We start from the raw sequence: 13,375 nt of genomic DNA, 5'->3' as shown, positions 1-13,375 counted from the left end.
CAACCAAGAGGTTACTTGTCAGAGTTAATAAGTTAAAAAATAAAAAGGAAAACCTAAAACGCACATAAAAAGCTCAAGAGCAATTGGTGCATCTGTAAGAAAAAGATACGCTTCATTTCCATTAAACAAAAGCTCTGTCCCTACTGTACAGCTAGAGATAAGCTTCCAAAAAGTTTGCAAGGAAAAGTGTTACCACTCCTGAAACTGGTGAAAATGAAGTACATGTTTCTGATGGCACAGCAGCCAGCTATTTGGAAACATTATCGATTTAAAGAAACGCACCCATCATCCTAGCACAGGACCCACAAAACTCAGCAACAACAAAAGAGCTTGCTAACCCAGGCTTGGGTAAGCGTTTCCAATTTAGCATTTGCATCAGGCGGTTTAAGTGGAGGTGGAGGAGGACCCTGAAGTTTCAGCCACAGTTTGTGTAGAGCTGATGTACTGGTAGATCTCTGGGTTCATGGGCAGGTGGCCACTGAGCTCCCCATCGCACCGCTGCAGTCCACAGTGGGATGGGCTGGGTGCAATGAATTCTCATTCTATTAAAAAAACTCCCAAAACAACCAAAGCCAAGCCCAGACAACCCTGGCTGAGGAGTGACTGGAATAAACTTGATAAAAACATTTTCTGAACATCGCTCCATATAAATAAGATGCATACAATTTTCTGTGCAACAAATCTGGTCTCCTGTGCGCTGTGTGTTGCGTTGCAGACAGGCTGTAGATGTATTAGCATCATTTCTAGTACTCGCAGATCCTGGGCTTTCAAAACATTTTTAGCCACCTTGTGGCAGGACAGCAAAAAGCAGAATTTTATTTGAGGGTCATTTCACAGACCCACTAAGCAGCTGAAAAGAGTTACAGACAGCATCCCTTCACTGAATCACCAACAAGAAGTTAACTTTTCTCACTTAATCCAGTTTGACACTTCTTACCTACACTAAACCACCTAAGAGGAAGAGAAAATCGACCAAAAACCAAACAAAAAAAACCCCAGACTCTATACTGAGTATTAGCTGCCAGGGCAAAACAAACACTTTCAGAGGTATTTTCATGAAATATTCATGCCAGAATCATTAAAATTTAATGGCATGGGGCAATGCAAGTGAAATCTGTATGTCATCTCTTCAAACTATTTCTTTTAGCTATGAAAGATGACCTGCTGAACCGCTTGTGGGATCAATTTAGTTGCTTTGTTACATGAGATGCAAAGATCAGAAAATAAAGTAACTATTTCAGGATCATGCAGGTAGAAGATTCTGTTGGGTAAAATTAAAAGCAGTTTGTAACCGTCGCCGGCCAGCAGCCCAGGTTGCCACTTGGCATTAGCAATGGTAGGGCTGCGGCACTGTATCCACATCTGCCCTTGCCTACAGATGGAGTTTGAGGTCAGGGCTTCAGTTTTCCCTCTCGGGGGCACAACAGCTCCAGCACGATGAGACAGGGATGGGCAGCCACAGGGCCAGTCGCTGTCTCAGTCAACACGCACTCACAGACAAAGCTGAGCTGCTGCAGTCGGGCTCCCAGGTTGTGCCCCAAACAAGACCTTGCTTCCCAAGCAGCAGCAGCTTCAACAAAACCCATCCTTTCATCATGATTCAGACAATTACAGGATCCTACCAGCTCCTTTTGAAAATTAAATAAGAAATAGTGTGTGTGTTGTTATGCTGGCTCCAGGGCTGTTTGTGATCATGGTAGCAGTGGCTTTGGGTTTTATTTTGTTGAAACTTTTTCTCCCATCTCAGAAGGTATCCATTTCTCTCACTCCATACAGTAACATTATTTTCCCTTGAGAAAAATTCTCTGTGTTGGCTCGGTGACCAGATATAGTTACACATTAATTCTTCAGAAGTTTCTTGAAACTGTAGGAAACAGGTGAAAAAACAAAATGCCTTGAACTTTAAACTTGAGCCCAGTCTGTTTGAATGAAGCGAGTTTTAAGGTCACTCTTCACTCAATGCTAACTTTCAAGAAGGACTAACATGCCAGAGAGGACTCCTGGGACTGCATCCTGTTGGTCCTTTGATGCTTTCATTTTGTTGCTTGCTATTTTCTTTATAGCACAGACAAGGGCTTCCTGCCCGGGCCGACCCCTTTCCAACCTTGCTGAATACCTCGGAAAAAGTTTATGGCAAGACACCTTTCTTACATTAACCACAGAGGCACCAGCAAAATGATGGCTCCTTTGAAATCAAGAGGTTATGGTCTCCTCGCAGCAGTTGTCCGCTCAGAAACTGTGAGGTGCTGGTTTGTGAAAACAAACAAGAGTATTAGAGTAACCAGTGCCATGCTGGACGCTACCAGGCACTACCTGAAAAGCCACTTAACATACTCGGCAGATACTTTTCATTTTGCCTTTGGATAGTTTATATCCCCAAATCAACAAATACTCCTGCACTTAAGCTGGAGTATCTTGGAGGTATCTTGGAGTATCTGTCAGGAGGCAGAGCAAGGATGGACAAGCACCGATCAGTGCTGCTCACGTGCCTCGCACCCATTCGGCGTCACAGCAAACATTTGCCTTTTGTCTGTTGAAACCGTTTCAAATCACTTTCAACTCTACTGCACAGAGAAACTTTGTTAGATTAATTTTTACTACCACCAGAAAGAGTTTCACTCCCAAAGTGACTGTCAGGAGCAGCTACAGAGGCCTCCAAGTGACAATCAGATAAAACCACCACATGCAAAAAGGTACTGGGGATGCAATGTTTTAGAAACATGCTGGACACACCATTAGACTGATCAACAGACTACATTTGTAGACACTGCAGTGACAGGAGGGGATTGCCAGTCAGACTGTAGGACAAGAAAAGGAGGATGAAGAAAACAGAAAGTCAATGGACTTGGACAAATTGAGCTGGGGGTGGGGGAGTTGCCCCCCAAGAGAGTACTATATCACTATTATGGACTGTTTTGTCCTAATATTAAGTAATATTGTATGAGCCTCAGACAGAATATTATATCAAGGTCTTGCTACCACAATTTGGAAACCTGTGGACTATAGAAGTCCTCAGAGAGACCTCAGGTCAGGGCACTGAGACCAGGACTCTTTTCTGGGGTGCAGACTGAGCAAGCAGGAGCTTAAATAGGAGCTGATGAAATGAGGCATAATCACTTACAAATATGTGTAAATAGAAGAGACAATTGTTCTCCACATATGTGAACACACAGCCAGCCAAAATTTTTGCACGGAATAATTAACATGGATAGGAGCAGCTTTCTAATCATAAGAACACACAGGGCATAAGAATAACCATAAATCACAAAAAGGCTGGAGAGCCTAGTGTCCCCTGTCTGATGGTAGCGAACAGCAGATACTTCAGCAAGAGTACAAGAGCAGGGCACAGCAACAGTGATGCACTTCCAGACTTGGGTCCAGATCCTTCCTAAGCCAGAGGTGGTGACAGCCATGGTGCGTAAAGGCCTTTTCCTCCTGTGAGCTTGCACAAGTGCTTTTGTGAACAGCAGCAATGGCAGCAGCGTGTGGCAGGCAGCCCCACCCCTTGGCTCCACGCAGCTGCATGACACGCAAATTGTTTTTGTTTTTTTTTTTTTTCCCTGTCACCTGCTTGCTTCATCTGACAGCTCTTCCTCTAAGTCATGAGTCTCTGTGCACCTCCTCAGTGCCACCAGGTACTTTTCCAGCTCCTACTCTCTTCTAGGCTGACGAGTCCATGTGTATTTAACAGAACTGAAAACACTCCTTACCTGCAATCACCTTTGCCACCTCTTCCTCCAATATTTCTTGTTCTCCTATAGTTTTTCTGAGAACTGAAATATTTGAGAATGGATATGGGGATATAAATCACGTCTCCTGTTTTGTTCACACTCCTTTCCCCCAGCGCTTTTTTGAGTGCTATTGAGCAACCAGCTGATGTTTCAGAAGAACACAGTGACACATCAAGCATCTTATTCTTGAGTGGCAACTGGGGTGTTAAGCATTTACTGAAAATCCAAGTGTTGAAGCCTTGAAAACTGAAACTCTTGAAAAATAGGTATTTGTCCCAACTATCATGGATGCTACAGTTAATCTTGCCTGGAATTAGCTATCAAGATGAACTGCCTTTAGGGAAAGGTAGCAGACTAGATGGCTTCTCAAAAATCCCACTCAGCATGGTGGGTCCTTATGCTGCTGTTTCAAGTATATGACAATTAATTTAAATGACATACACAGAAATGTCTCATCTTTGCACCTTTAGCATAGGTGCTTAAACTATACAAAAAGAAAACAAAATGAAAATGGAGCATTGATTTTAAATGCTAGATTGCTGTTACAAGAAAAAAGTAAAAAACAACTTTTGATAGGGCAGCCCTGCTATGCCAGCCCTGCTCCCGGTACAGTTTTGGATGCTACCGTGAATTTGAAGTGGTTTTTGTCATTGTCATGCAGAGCATAGCCCAGGGTTTCAAACCGCCGACATCCTGAAACTCAGGACACAGCCTGCAGCTTGGACGGGTTCCCCGCGAGGTCAGCACACTGATTTACATGCCAATACCCGGAGCGGTCAGTTTGCTGCTTTGGACCAAGAAGAGCATCCCGGCCTGCGAAACATGGCAAATACTTTGAGTACCTAAGCATGGGAATGTATTTTTCTTCACTGAAAAGATGGTGAGAGAGAGAGAAGGAAGAGAGAAAAGATGGTGTCTTGTGCAAGATCAAGAGGTGCCTTTCCACAAGGGAAACGGAGGAACGGCTGCACAACGATGCTCTGTAAGGAGGGGAGAGGTGCTCAGGTTATGGCACAGCACCGTCCCCTTGTCCCTCGTGAGCCTGATCGAGCCATGAAAGGAGATGTTAAATAAAACCCCATCATTCAGTAACAGGAGCCTGCCGCCGACAGGAGCCTGTGGCTCTGGAGGCCATCTTATGCCTGTACTCCAGCCAGCGTGGAGATGCCAGGGTGCGGCATCTGCCTAGGTGAGACCCAGCAGCCCTGTGAGCACCCAGTGGAGCCTCTCCAGCCTTGCTGTGTGGCCAGCAGGGCCAGATGGCAGCTGGACGTCCCGATCGAGTAGCAGGAAGCCACTCCAGCCAGCAGCTCCGCAGGTGGCAGCAGGATGGCTCACGGGGATGAGCTGAGGTGCCAGAGCCTTGAAGCACCACGCAGAGGGGTTGCTGCAAGATTATGCTTCCCAAACCCTGCTAAAAACCAAACAAAAACGCACATGTTCAGGGAACAAATCTGCTCCGCTAAATGAGCCAAACAGAAAATCCAGGTATAAATCTGGGAACAGTGTCACATAACACTACGCTATTTTTCCACCAGAAACACCTACCTACCCCAGTGCGGACCAGCTACTGAAACACAAACCTTTGACCAGCGTGGCAGAAATGAAGCATCAGGAAACCCTAACAGACAGTTTTTTTTCAGCCTGTGATTCCCTGGGAAACTACAGCCTGTTTTTAAGGGCCAAGGAAAGGTAATTCATAGGCATTTACAGCATCCTTGTATACACACAAGGATTTTCTACATGGAGCCATGCTTTGCTTGTAAAGTGTTAGTAGCCCACAGAAAAGGAGAGAGGAAGATTAAAACCAGCTGTACTGGAGAAACCACCAGATTTAAATGCAAACAATATTTTAAATATTCAACCAGGAAGAGTACAGACGGCACAGAGTAATGGCCAAGCATATTCACTCAGAAGCAGGTCATAGAAATTTTGTGAGGTTTGGAAAGGGTAGTGGATAATAAGGTATACCTGTACTCATAGAATATATACTAACATTAATGCTTTTTGATTTGCACAGATGCCACTAGGTAGCAGTGGAAGGAGGGGAGGCCCTTCTTGACATTTGGAGGACCACAGCTGCAGTTACTAAGTGTGCACAGAAGTGGAGTATTCACATAATAAAAAAGGAGAATTGTAGAATCACCGGTTTGCAGCTACAGCTCTAAAGCAAGTCAAACCGCTGGTCTGGAGACAGCTATTGGACAAATAGTGGAAAATGTGAAAAGATTAAAAAATTTCAACAGATCTTTCTGTGATGCACAGAAATATTTTCCTTCTACTTTATTTAATTTATTCAGGTCAAGTTTTTTAAAGCTAAGAAACTGATTATGTGTTTGGGTTGGTTTTTTTTGGGGGGTGGGGTGTGGGTATTGAGTTTTTTGCCCTTTTTTTTTTTTTTAAAAAAAAAAAAAAAAAAAAGAGTACTTGTACTACCCTTTCAGTCTATGAATCAAATCTGTGGAAAAGCATAATATTTAACATGTGAAATACTGGTAACAAAACAAAGCAGTTCAACAGGCTGCCCAGGGAAGTGGTTGAGTTCCCATCTCTGGAGGTATTTAAAAAACGTGTACATGTGGCACTTCAGGACATGGCTTAGTGGTGGACGTGGCAGTGTTTGTTAGGTTAACGGTTAAACTCTATCTTAAGGGTCTTTTCCAACCAAAATGATTCTATGATTCTATTCTAATTCACTAACTGCAGTTATTTTATTTGCTCAATTAATTAAATGTATATGCGAGTCTTACTTTGAAAATACTGGTAGTTTAATAAAAATATTTATTTTTTAAAAGTGAATTTCAGCTTACAGCTCAATACAAGTGAAAAAATAAACAAAACCCAAGTCATATCTCAGCAAATCTCTTCCACCATTTTCTAATATAATAAAATGTAAGAAAATACAAACCAAAACAGAACACCAAATCAAAACTACAAAGAACCATGAGCAGATGTATATAATTACTTCAGTCCCACAGAGTTTACTATAGAAAAGATAAAAAGTCACAGATCATCATGAAATGAGAACTAATGAGTTATTTCAATTTTTCTGATTTTTGTTCTCCAAAAAAGACTTGAAGAGTCCTGCAATGAAATCTGAAACATACCTCACGTCCTTCTTCATCAACTGGGAAAGCATCCTTATCTCAAAGTAAATACATTTACCGGCCTGCTATCTTCTACACAGAAGAAACAAATACATATTCTGGGGGCATCCAAAACTAGCCTGAAATGGCACTCAGCAAGGCACTGGAGTAATTGCTTTCAGATCCAGAAGATGCACTGACCAGAATACCAAATATCCTCCTGCCTGGCTGAGTCAAAGATAAGCAAGAAGACAAGAAATTCCCAGTTTGTTTGTGTATGTCCTATAAGGATGTGTTGAATGAAATGTTTATTTTCAGGTGAGGAATGGTTTGGTCTCCAATGCAGAAGCAGATTCTGTAGTCAGATGCAAAATTTAACACAGGTCTGTATTTAATGAAGAACAAGGAAAACCAGCTACACAAGCCCTTAAATCCTCCTGGAGCCACAAGAGGCTCACAAGAAATACTCACAGAAATAATTCCATATCTCTACTTAGATATACATTTGCAATTGCAAAAAAAGCTATTTTAGTTTTACGATGGCATGTAGAATTTACTGTAATTGAAGGTCTCCTTGGCAGTGTCCAGGATTCCTGGAAGGAAGCCTTAATGAAAGGCATCTTAAACCAGAGGTCTGGCTATAATAGGAAAACATTATATAATATTAATCTGAATTATATAGACATTTATATGAGACAATTATTTACAAATAAAATATTTATATAAATGAAAATAGCTTTATACATGCTGTGCAGCCTCTTTTCAGTGACCTTTGAAAAGGAATTTCTGTTACTAACTTGATAAAGGAAGAACAGAATCAAGTACTGGAAGTAAATGAGAAGGGGAATAATATGCAATGTGGTTCTGAATGCAAAAAAGCCAGACCAATGTCATTAAAACAACCTCCTTCGACAAGGATAACGCAATGAACTTGGGAGTCAAGTAAAATACTTTATTTAATATGCAGTGAAAATATCTCCAGATCAAGTCATAGGCAAGAACTGTATATGAATAAGGGGTTGGTTAAGGCAAGATTATAACAGACTATATTAAAATTAAGAGTAATAAGCACAGACAGAAGTTACCAGCCATCTTCCTTAGGAATCAGTGTTATTTTTTTTATTACTGGTCTTGCTACAGCAAGTAGTTGTGTGCCTACCACGACTGTGTGATGCATCCTGAGGAAGACTGGTTTATGCTTCATATTAGATGGCCCATGAACTGTGTAACTGAAATAAGATGGCTTTTAATGAACCAAAGTGCAGAAACATGTGCTTAGGGACCACTGACAAGAACTTCTGGGGACTCATGACTCAAAGGCAATGAAGGAATCATAGAATATCTCAAGTTGGAAGGGACCCATAATGATCAGAGTTCAATGCCTTGCTCCTCACAGGACTACCTAAAACTAAACTGTATGTCTAAGAGCATTGTCCAGATGCTTCTTGAACTCTGACAGGCTTGGTGCTGCGACCGCTTCCCTGGGGAGCCTGTGCCAGTGACTGACCACTCTCTCAGTGAAGAACCTTTTCCTAATGTCCAATCTGCACTTCCCTTGATGCAGCTTCATTCCATTTCCTCGTGTCCTGTCACTGGTCATCAGGAGATCAGCACCTCCACTCCCACTGTCCTTGAGGAAGTTGTAGACTGAGATGAGGTCACCCCTCAGCAATGAGGTCATCCCTCAGCCTTCTCTTCTCCAAGCTCAACTAACCAAGTGGCCTCAGCCGCTCCTCCTAAGTCCTGCCCTCAAGGCCTTTCACCCTTCTTAGTCGCCCTCCTCTGGACACACTCTAATAGTTTGATGTCCTTCTTGTATTGAGGCGCCCAAAACTGCACACAGTACTCAAGGTGGGGCCACACCAGTGCGGTGTAGAGTGGGACAATCACCTCCCTCAACTGGCTAGAGATGCTGCGCTTGATGAACCCCAGGACACAGTTGGCCCTTTTGGCTGCCAGGGCACAATGTTGACTCATATTCAACCTGCCACCAACCCAAACCCCCAGATCTCTTTCCATAGGGGTGTTCTCCAGCCTCTCATCCCCCAGTTTGTACATATAACCAGGATTACTCCATCCCAGGTGGAGAACCCGGCACTTGTTCTTTCATATGGTTGGTGATTGCCCACCTCTCTAGTCTACCCAGATCTCTCTGTAAGGCCTCTCTAGCCTTGTGAGAATCCACCGCTGCTCCTAGTTTAGTATCATTGGCAAACTTAACATACATTTGATTCTTGCATCCAGATCATTTATAAAAACATTAAAGAGCCCTGGCCCTAAAACTGAGCCCTGGGGATCCCCACTGGTGACTGGCCACCAGACTGATGTGACCCCATTTACTATAACTCTTTGAGCCTGACCCATCAGCCACCCAACATATTATGGACTTGTCTAGCTGTGTGCTGGACAGTTTATCCAGAAGGATTCTGTGAGAGACAGTATCTAAAGCTTTGCTAAAATCCAAACCCACTACATCCCCTTGGTCAACTAGATGGGTGATCTTGTCATAAAGTGAAACACTCTTGTATATTTTAGTTGATTGCAGAATGATGAGTGAACAAAAGCAAGCTGTAGGCCAGGAGAAAATAATACTCAAGAAGAATGATATATGTTTTGCAGTCCTCAAATTCACATGCTCATTTTCCAACCATTCCCATTCAGATATTTCCCTCTTCTCACATGAATGATCACACGGTACTTTTATGAAGGATTTTACTTCTACAAACCAGGTGTTTTCCATCTGCAGTATGTTCCTGTATCATAACAGCTCACAGAGTAGCTGAAAAAGCATTTTTTTTGATAAAAAACAGCATTCTAGGGACATAAGTCTTCAAAGGTACTTTGGGTGCACATCAGAGCAAACTCACATACCTTTAGAGGCATTCAAATATCTAAGAGAGTGTCCAACTATACCTATCCATCATCTAGACTTTGTGTTGAGAAAAAAGGCACGGAGGGAAGACAATGCAATATTACAATATAAAATATTCCTAATGCCTCAAGCCAAATCTTAAGATGTAGCCAATTTAGGACTGGAGCAGATCCCAAGCAAAGGTGATTAAGCCTCAAGTATAAATTAGTGTATCCTCCAACTAGCTTTAGTACCTCCCCACAACAACCTCCTCACACACCCCAAGCATGGGACAAAACAATGAGAAAAGAGCATGGCTAAACTGGCTGCATTAGTTGTCAATGAAGCAGACCAAAGAGGATGCACAGATTTCAGTGTGAAAAGGGTAACTCCTAAACTAGTATCTATACCGTGGGATGTGAGGCAGAAATGACAATGGAAACGCTATATTCATTCTTTTCCAGGTTTGCTCTGGAAATGAGAAAACACTTCATATCTGCTGCAATGGGCTTTATTTTATTCCTGTGCTTTACTGGGATCCCACCTTTCCAAATAGGTCCCAAATACCCAGTAATATGTACAGTATCCTTCAGTTTACTTCCTCATACTTTACTTTTCCCAGTTTCAGTGTCAGTGAACAGGATGAGTCGGACAGGAAGAGCAAGTCCTAAGACTTCTCTATCCTTCTAAGTGAAAACTGAACACTTTCTTCTTGCATTGGGATCAACAGACATTTTCAACACACACCTCCTCTTGGCACAAACTGATATATACACCCAACTGCTCTTAGCAACTTTCCTCCTAATTTAAAGTAAATTTATGACCACCATTTATAATTTATTTTTATGCCAAAACTAAAGAGAAGAGCCTCCACTGAATACCATGGAGAAGTCAGCACCATGTTTTTAAAAAGAGACTGCTTCCACTGAAAGGTCTTGGCTCATAGGATCTGTGGCCTGGGAGTTTCAAGAGGTAGTTATGGGTGAACACTTGTACACCCTCACATCAAATACATTTCACAAGGGAAAGCTGAAATAAGAAGAGATGATTTCACAGATTAACCAAATACCACATTTTTGGATTTAAGATTATGTTAACTGAAATTTGCAGAGAAAAACATTACCCCTACAGTGTTGGAAATGCATAAAACGTTATTAAATAACTGTAGTCCAACTTGGCTGTAGAAAGTTACCATTCAGCTCTTGAACAACTCAATCACTGCCCTCCCAATGCCACTCTCCCCACCCTAACATCACATAGTACAGCAGTCTCTGGTAACTCCCAATCCCCAAATACAGGAATATGTTAATATTCTGAACACCATTTCTCCCAGATTTGACAAACAGTATCTAGGAACATCTGGATATCTCAGTTAATTTCACTTCCGCATTCTTTAAGCAAATACTCACTTAGTGATGCTAATTAAATAATATAATTAGAGAGTTACACTAGATGTAAGTCAAGAAACAGTGCACTACTTAGGAAAAAGAGAAACTGCAAGAATTTCATTTTGTCTTTTTGATATGGCTTAAAAAGACAGGAACAAATTACTTCTGATTTTCAGCAGGTGAACATTTCTTTTAAAATAGATAACTCAAATTACTGTCAAATTACAAACCTTCACTAGTTCACTGCTTACCTCATGATAACTATCAATTAATAAAGGCATGCTTCTGAATACATAATGCATTACATTTTTTGCTTTCAACACCTGGTGTCACCAGAATAACACCGTATATTTCTAAAATGCTCTGCAGTTGCGTGTGTGCGCTTTGATTTTAGGGCAGTAATACTTCAAAAAGAAGTGGAACCATAGAAAATGATGGGAAGTGATGCACACAGATGATTTTTGTGGTTAATTGATACATTATCAATTAACTAACCACGACAGGTCATTTTAAAAATGAAACTCAAGGTGTCTAAAAGCCTTCATCCCTTAGTCAAGGTCAAAAAAGGCCTGAAGGAAAGTGAAAATTCTGCTGTATCTCCATATTTTGAACAAGTTAAATCCTATACCTGTTTTCCAAAATGGCTTTAACTGGTGACTTCTGCTACCCCAGAATTTAGCTAATTGCAATCAATTTTTGTACTGGCTAATCACTAATTTTCTGTCCAGTCTAGGGTTGTATTAAATGGTTATTATGATGGATCCACTGAGAATAGACAGAGGAGAGCGATTTTGATTTATTGTTGTTTGGAGCTCCTTGGATCTCTAAGATATTAAATAAAAATTTAAATATAAAAGAAAAATTAATTAATCGCAATCTCTCCTTCCTTCCACTCTATCAGCAAGACAGAGCCAATCAAAAATTGACAAATTCATGAAAAATGCAAAGAGTGAGAACTGGTGAGTCTGTAATTTCATTAAAATAATGAGAAAGTACATGTATTTATTTGCTTTAAACTTTAGATAATGGGCATGAGAGAATGAAAGCTTTCTCAGCTTTTGATGCTTATTTCAAAACCCAAACAGCATTATGGTAGGGAGTCAGATCAACTAGTACAAGATATAAGTTGCGCAGTATTTTTTTAAAATATAGCTTTTCAAATAAATTAGTGAAAGAATCCTTAACTTTTGAAAGAAGGTTCATAAGCTTGTTATACAAGGTGGATTGAAAATACTGTATTATAACAAATGAATGCAATACTGCAGAATCAAAAGGCTCTTAAGTCTCCATTTTGGAAGAAAACTCCGTATCAGGAAACGGGGGAAGATGTGGTCAAGATATTTGTAATTCATTTCATAAAAACATATTCAGACTGACACTTCACTTCCACTAATTACACTTAAGTTTTCCACAGCAGACTTTCCAAAAGTTGCATTGTCTTTCAATACTTTTTCAATAAGATTTAGGGACTTCTGTAGGTATGAGTTCTCAGGTTTTAGTGCAACCATTGTGGATTTTAAAGCTAGAACAAAAAGGCTAATATTGATACAGGAATTATTTTCAGGTGAACATATATTTAAGATCCATAGACAACGTTTGGAGGAGATCCCTATGCTCTAGCAAGGCATTTACCACCTCTCAACTAATTTGTGGGGCCAGCTTTTTGATGATGGAAAAATCAAACCACCTAAATGGAAGACAGGCAAGCAACACAACCTTGAATACTGCTATCAAGTAACAGAATCTGATATACAGCCCATATAAAGAAAAAAAAGGCATGGAAAGCACAAAAAAGCTGAAGCCTGAGGAGTGCTGAATCATTAATAAAAATAAGCTTTTCTCTCAATTGCTTGATTAAAACAGAAGTTAACAGAAGCAATTTTAAAAAGAGACTACCTAAGTCTGGTAGACTAGTGAAGTTAGATGGGTTTTACGTGGATGATTTGTTTAGAATCATTGACTGGTTTGGGTTGGAAGGGACCTTAAAGACCATCTAGTTCCAATCCCCCTGCCATGGGCAGGGACACTTTCCACTGGATCAGGTTGCTCAAAGCCCCGTCCAACCTGGCCTTGAACACTGCCAGGGAGGGGACATCCACAACCTCTCTGGGCAACCTGTTTCATTGTCTCACCACCCTCACATTAAAGAATTTCTTCCTTATATCTGATCTAAATCTGTCCTCTTTCAGCTTAAAACCATTACCCCTCATCCTATCACTACACTCCCTGACAAAGAGTCCCTCCCCATCTTTCCTGTCGGCCCCCTTTAAGTACTGGAAGGCTGCTATAAGGTCTCCCCAGAGCCTTCTCTTCTCCAGG

The 13,375-nt window shown here is 41.2% G+C and overlaps 1 protein-coding gene across 4 annotated transcripts in view; it reads right to left on the bottom strand.

Annotated features, from left to right (window-relative positions):
* The window catches only part of GGACT (gamma-glutamylamine cyclotransferase), a 52,597-nt gene that overhangs the window by 6,371 nt on the left and 32,851 nt on the right, over positions 1-13,375 (bottom strand). Inside the window, exon 1 of one of the 4 annotated variants that reach the window (XM_074859353.1) lies at positions 6,839-6,928. The exons of the other annotated variants lie outside the window; for them this stretch is intronic. The gene's annotated coding sequence lies outside the window, so the exon portion shown is untranslated. Of the gene's footprint in view, positions 1-6,838; positions 6,929-13,375 lie in introns of those variants that run through there. 4 annotated transcript variants of the gene reach the window in all.

Source organism: Strix uralensis, chromosome 2 (assembly GCF_047716275.1).
Source record: "Strix uralensis isolate ZFMK-TIS-50842 chromosome 2, bStrUra1, whole genome shotgun sequence".
NCBI lineage: Eukaryota > Metazoa > Chordata > Aves > Strigiformes > Strigidae > Strix > Strix uralensis.
This window is presented reverse-complemented; position numbering and strand designations above follow the sequence as displayed.